Below are 6,475 nucleotides of genomic sequence, written 5' to 3' on the forward strand. Positions count from 1 at the left end.
TCTCTGTTTTTTATATTAATTCCATAGACTATCTTAGTTTAACTCTTTTGCATTCAAAAAATATTAATCATCACTTTAAATTTACATAGCAACAGTAGATAATGGTACGTTGATATTTGGTCTCTCTAGGATCGATAATCTTTTATATTACTACGATATTTTTGTGCACTTACGGACCTATCAAGTTTTGGACGCTGTTGTCAGGGACCCAAAAGTCAATATCGTGATTTCGTTGTTGCGCCGTATAGACTAAGATATTTTTTTAATTATTTTTCCCCTCTTTCGGTTGTATGTTAAGTACTCGCTCAACCAAGGATGAGTTAGAACAACCAATTGACGAAGTCAAGAGTTTTATTCACCTAAGACGCCAAATAGTACAACTTCACATCCAATTTACCATCCCTATGGTTGCGAACAACGAGTGTCCTCTTAAGGACTATGTCGTCCTATCCCAGGACGAACATTATTCGAGCATTTCTCCCCCCTAATGTGCAAGCTAACAACTTCAAACTCACACCCTATCGGCTGCAAATCGTGCAACAAAACTAGTTCTCTAGAAGCCCTACGGAGGATCCAAATCTACATCTTTCAGTGTTTCTTCAGTATGGCGACACGTACAAGAGAAATGACATCAACCCCGAAGCCATTCGATTACGTCCTTTTCCTTTTTCCCTCAGGGATAGAGCCAGAGCTTGGCTACTGTCTCTCCCAGCTAATTCCATTACGACATGGGATAATCTCAAGAAGGTTTTCCTTGAATCGATATTTTCTGTCGTCTAAAACGACAGTTTTAAGAAATCAAATCACTTGTTTCAGACAAGCTGATGGAGAATCTCTCTTTGACGCTTGGGAAAGGTACAAAGATATGATGAGACTATGCCAACATCACGACTTAGAGAAGTGGCTAGTTATTCACACTTTTTATATGGTTTCCTCTATAACACGAGGATGACAGTCGATGTTGCCACTGGAGGAGCCCTAATGGACAAGCCTTTCACCGAAGCCTATAATCTTATTGAAAACATGGCCCAAAAACCATTATCAGTGAGGGAGAGAGTGAACCCCTATTGAAAAATCCCAAACCAAATTTGGTATGTATGAAGTAATGGACATATATCATGTTAATGCTAAGGTAGATGGCCTTCCTCAGAGGTTTGAGAATCTAACCATTACTCCCGTAGTTACCGTAGTTGTAGTTAATACTCTTTGTGAGATTTGTGGAGTGCAAGGACATGTCGCATCAGATTATCAGTTGTTGTCTGAACCTTCCCACGATCAGGAGAATTATGCGCAAGGTAACCTTTACTCTAACACATATAATACTATATGGGGAATCATCTGAATTTCTCCTATACGAATAACAACGCCCTTTTTGCACCAGGCTTGTCTCCTACCACTCCCCTTGGACTTCAGCATAATAAAGGAGTCTCTACTTCTCCCGCTGCATCTAAGAAGTCAAATCTCGAACTCATGATGGAGAACTTTGTTATGTCTCAGACCCAACAAAACAAGGAGTTTATGAACGAAAACACTCATACTGATGAATTGATCAAACAATTGGTGAACAAGGTTGACACCATGGCTACCCATAATAAGATGCTTGAGACATAAATAACTCAAGTATTCCAACAACAAGTAGCAACAGCTACTCCTGCTGGCACATTCCCAGGCTAACCCCAACCCAACCTCAAAGGCAACGCTAATTCTATCACACATTGAAGTGGGACGAAATTGGATGGCCCAATTGATCCTAGAATTAGAGATCTTGTGGTGGATAAGAGAGTCAAGAGAGTGATAAAGAGAATTACTGATAGTTGTCATACCTTATTTTTTTAACCCTAAGATCCCACATACCATTTGCATCATTGCACATAAACAAGGTCACATCTTGATCCTCCCCCTATTCATCTTTGGGTTTGCTTCTTTCAGGGATCACCAAGCACCTCTTTGTTGATGTTTTACCTTTATGTTTATATGATTAATTGCTTATCTAACCACTAACCAAAATAGAAAAAAATATGTTTTATTTTCCTTAAGTTTATTTTTCAAGGTAGGGCTTTTCAATCAAGTACATCTCAAAGTTTTGTTGCTTACTTCTCAAGGAAAGTCAAAGGTTCATGTATTTATTTCCATGCCTTCTTCAATAAGAAACTTTAAGCTTTGAGCAATTTAATCAAGAGTCAATCAAGGACACCTTATTTTGAGTTAATATGATCACCCATGTTCTTTTAAATGCAATAAAAGTCAAAGTGTACAAGCTTGTTCTAAGTGATTTGACCAAAAAGAAAATATTTGAAGTCAATGTTCCAAAGATCACAAATCCTTCAATTATCAACATTTTTTAATGCTTTTTTTACATTTGACTCTTCTCAAAATCCTCTATAACTTCTCTTTACATGACAAGAGCCAATTATGCTTGGAGGATCATCAAAAGTTTGGAGACATTATAGGTCATTTGTGGACTTAGTGAAATTTGACCTATTTTCAAGTGACTTTTTCTCAACTTTCAAAGATCATAACGTCTTCAATTTTCAACATTTGAGGATGATTCTTCTTGCACAATGTCATTTGTCATGCTGTCTACAAGTTTTCTTCAAGGATCAAGGTCAAAATATAATTCGAAGGCCATGGAATTTATTGAGACATTACAGGTCATTTTCAGCCATGGAACACTTGAACTTTTCTAAGTTATATGATCAGTTTTTCATGTCAACTTCAACATGACATAGCTTTGTGCCCAAGCATCCAAATGCAACCTTTCTTAGCACATTGTAATCTTTGCTATGATGTTAACACATTGCAAAAGAATGGGACCAAAAACTTTTTGAGTAGGATTCCCCATTGGGTTGAACATGGTGACTTGGAATTGAAGAAATTGCCATTGCACGAATTTTGAAATTCACTAATCTCAATTCCAAGCCAAATTAGCATGTGTTTTGGACCGAAACATATTTAACCAAGTCTCCAAAAGTTAATTTACCTTTTAAACGCATCATTTGACTGAGTTTTGATGAGTTGCAAGTCATATTTTTCTCACATTCGGATCAAATTCGTTTTACACGAATTCAACATCATTCCACACGTATTTGGATCCAAACACATTCCCTATAAATAAAGGAAGTTACGAAATTCCTTTCCAATATTTTGAGAGCCAAGAAATCCCTATTACAACTTGAAATTTTCTAGAAAAAATCAACTATCGATGTTTTGAGTTTCAATTTGTTTCAATCCAATTTCTTGATTCCATTGGCATCTTCGGCATCCTCTAAAAGTGTTGCAACAATTCCCAAGCTCTGAGAACTTTTAAAGTGCTCTAACCAGATCGAGCTTCATCAACTTCTGATCACCATCTAGACAAGGTAGTTTTGAGCACCATTTAAACTCAAACAGGTTACCATAATGTAGTCATTCACTCTCTGATGTTTTCCCCTAACTTATCTAGTGTTGATTGATCATGTTCATCATTTAATTTAATTTTTTTGTGGTTTGCTTGCTTCTGAAACTTCTTTGAAATTCCATTTGCTCAATTTAGATAAATGAATTTGGAGCATAAGGTTGATTCAGAATGAGAAGAGGATCACAATGATGGTGGTCTCGTGTTCTAAATTTACCAAACGATGAAACTCCAGAGAGAGCTCACCGGAGAAGATGACCGGAGTGTTTCAGGTCGTCTGAGTTTGGCCAGACACGTTGGACAAACTAAATATGTTCATTTAAAAATACTTTTGATGTATTTTTATTTCATTTAATTGCATTTAATATTTGTGTGACCTTTGTGAACTTCTGTTGGCCTTGGATCATGATAGTTTGGATCATAAATCTCATCAAGCTCAATGGATCTTGGGTGTTGATGGGTGAAAACTCTAATCCACCAAAATGGATGATTGATTTTGATGGTGACTTGACCAAACTTTTTATCCAATTTGGGTGTGACCTCTCTTGTCATCTTCTTCTTCATCTCTTTCTTTTCCCTTTGATCAATTGGATGGTTTGTGTCCATCTTGTTCATGATATGTGGATTGGTACTTGATGAACTTTCATCATTTTAAATCTACCTCCTAATTGATCATGGATCATTTAAGGTACTTTGTATTGATGCATAAGTTTGTCCCAAGTGTCATGAAGTATGGATTGAAGTAATTGACCATCCTCCTAGCCTTTGTGCTTGATCATTCCTTCTTCTTCTTTTTTGTGGCAATTTATATATCATTTCTCTAGCATGTATTAACACAAACATTTTTATTGACTGGCCTCAGATAGTTGTGACTTCTATATAAGTCTAATTACGATTGCTTAACATAGCGCTAAATTTGTCCCAAAAGCAAAGACATTTTTATAAGTGAGATTATAAGTCTCCTACTCCTCATGGTATTATGTGAAAATATTGCTCCCTTTTCATTTGTGAGAGCTAGTGGCATACTTGTTGATTTTATCCAAGTTGGAGCCCTTATCATAATGATGTATAGGTTCATGTCTTCATGCTTGTGGGTGAATAGTTGAGTGTTTTCCAAAAAATGACCAAACCATCTTTCATTCTTGATTACTAACATCATTTGCTAACATTTTTTTATTTATATTAAATTTTACTTCAAAGCCATTTATTTTATGCCATTTACTTTATAATTTATGTTTAGCATCCCATATCATATTATTTGTGATTATGTCATTTGTTCTTTGTCCATTTAAACTTTTCTTTTATATCCTTATAAAAAGAAAATACTAATAAGGAAAAATCTAAAAGAAACTTGTTTCTCCCTGACTCATGGACTTGTGGTTACTATCCTTGGCATCATTGTGGAGTTATGGACTTAGAATTAAGACCTTGACCTTTGATTTGGGACTTGTGGTTCGAGACCTTGAAATTTATCTGATACCTTTGACTTTGGACTTCTTTTGGAGATTGGGTTGAGTTACTTTGGTTTCATCTGATGCAAGGATTATTATTTGCTTATTTGACTTTCTTGAGGCTTAATCCAAAGGAGGAAATTCTTGTTTGACTTTTTTCACAAAGATGGATATTTATTGGTTATATCTTTCCTCCCTAGCTTTTACTTTATACACTAGGATAGTCTCGTCTTCTCCTCCCTTTCTTTAATTTTCAAAATCTTCTCTCTTTTTCAAAAACCTTCGTATTTTCCAACTTGAATAATTTTCTTAATAAACCTTGACTTTTTTCAAGTGATTTTCATAAACCCTTCCTTAATAAATGCTAATTCATCTTAAGCATATTTAGACCAATTTCAAAAGACTTAAAAAATGCATAACTCATTCAAATTATTTTTGTGCCTTTGATGCACTTTTCCTTTTAAAAAATTTCTCAAAGTTTAGATATGAGTCATTTCAATAGTTGAGATATAATTCTCCTATCCCCATAGTATTCATGATTATTATTTTCCATCTAAGAGAGCTAGTGACATACTTGTTGATCCTTATCCAAGTTGGAGCCCTTCTCATGATGATGCAAAGATCTCATACTTGTGGGTGACAAGTTGAGCATTCTCCTTAAAATGACAAAATGTATTTTCATAAAAAAATGAATCAAAATGAACACCTTTGTTTTTTTACCAGGAACTACGAGGTTTTGATCCTCCATTGCACTTTTTTGGTACGTAGGCATGAGACTTCAAAAAGTCTTGGTAAACACCAAAAATCATAAAAAAAATATTTCTTTTTCCATCTCTACAATCTTTTACAAATAACACCCTTTTCAAACTATTGGAAGGAGGAATACTCGAAAATACAATTTCAGATGTTCCGGTCTCATGGAATTAAGGAAGATAGCATCTTTTGTGGATGATCCTAAGGGTTTCAAAGACTGTTTTGGAAGACTTTTATCTGTTACATCTACTGATGTTGAGGATGGTCTTCTTTGTACTTTGGTTCAGTTCTATGATCCTGTTTACCGATGCTTCACTTTCCCCGATTATCAGCTACAACTGATAATTAGGGAAAGTGAAACATCAGGGAAAGTGAAGCCTCTTCTTGGTACACAGGGAGTAATGAACTACAATCCGGCTTTGGCGAGATGAAAAATTGGGTTTGCTATGAAAGACAAACCTAATAACACTTTGTTAGAGGGTTTATTTTTCTAAGAAGGGAAAGACTCTCAAGGATTGAAAGCTTGGATGGTACGTGCTTGGCACAATGTTCATAGGAAAGGAAAAAGTGAGCTTGGATTGAATAATTGTATAACTTTGGAGCCTTACACTAGTTGGGTGAAGAAGAGGGAAAAAGAACTCAATATTCCATACACTTATGAAAGACCTATGTCTCAATTAATTATCAAATCGTCCACTATTAAAGGCATAGAGGAGTTGCAAGAGGCTTTGTATAGGATGAAGCAAGAAAGAGATGATTGGGAAGACAAATTTCACACCTCACACCTTGATAAAGTAGAATTGCAGGAGCAATTAAAGGAAAAATACGACTTGATAAAATTTCTTGAGCAACGTGCTATGAAGAGATCAAGGGACCA

General features: G+C 35.5%; 1 non-coding gene across 1 annotated transcript; it reads right to left on the reverse strand.

Moving 5' to 3' along the window:
• Positions 1–786: 786 nt before the first annotated feature.
• Positions 787–894, reverse strand: LOC127132925 (small nucleolar RNA R71). Its single transcript, XR_007806929.1, has one exon. It is a non-coding gene; the product is annotated as a small nucleolar RNA R71 (small nucleolar RNA).
• Between the last annotated feature and the right edge of the window lie 5,581 nt (positions 895–6,475).

Source organism: Lathyrus oleraceus, chromosome 3 (genome assembly GCF_024323335.1).
Source record: "Lathyrus oleraceus cultivar Zhongwan6 chromosome 3, CAAS_Psat_ZW6_1.0, whole genome shotgun sequence".
Classification (NCBI taxonomy): domain Eukaryota; kingdom Viridiplantae; phylum Streptophyta; class Magnoliopsida; order Fabales; family Fabaceae; genus Lathyrus; species Lathyrus oleraceus.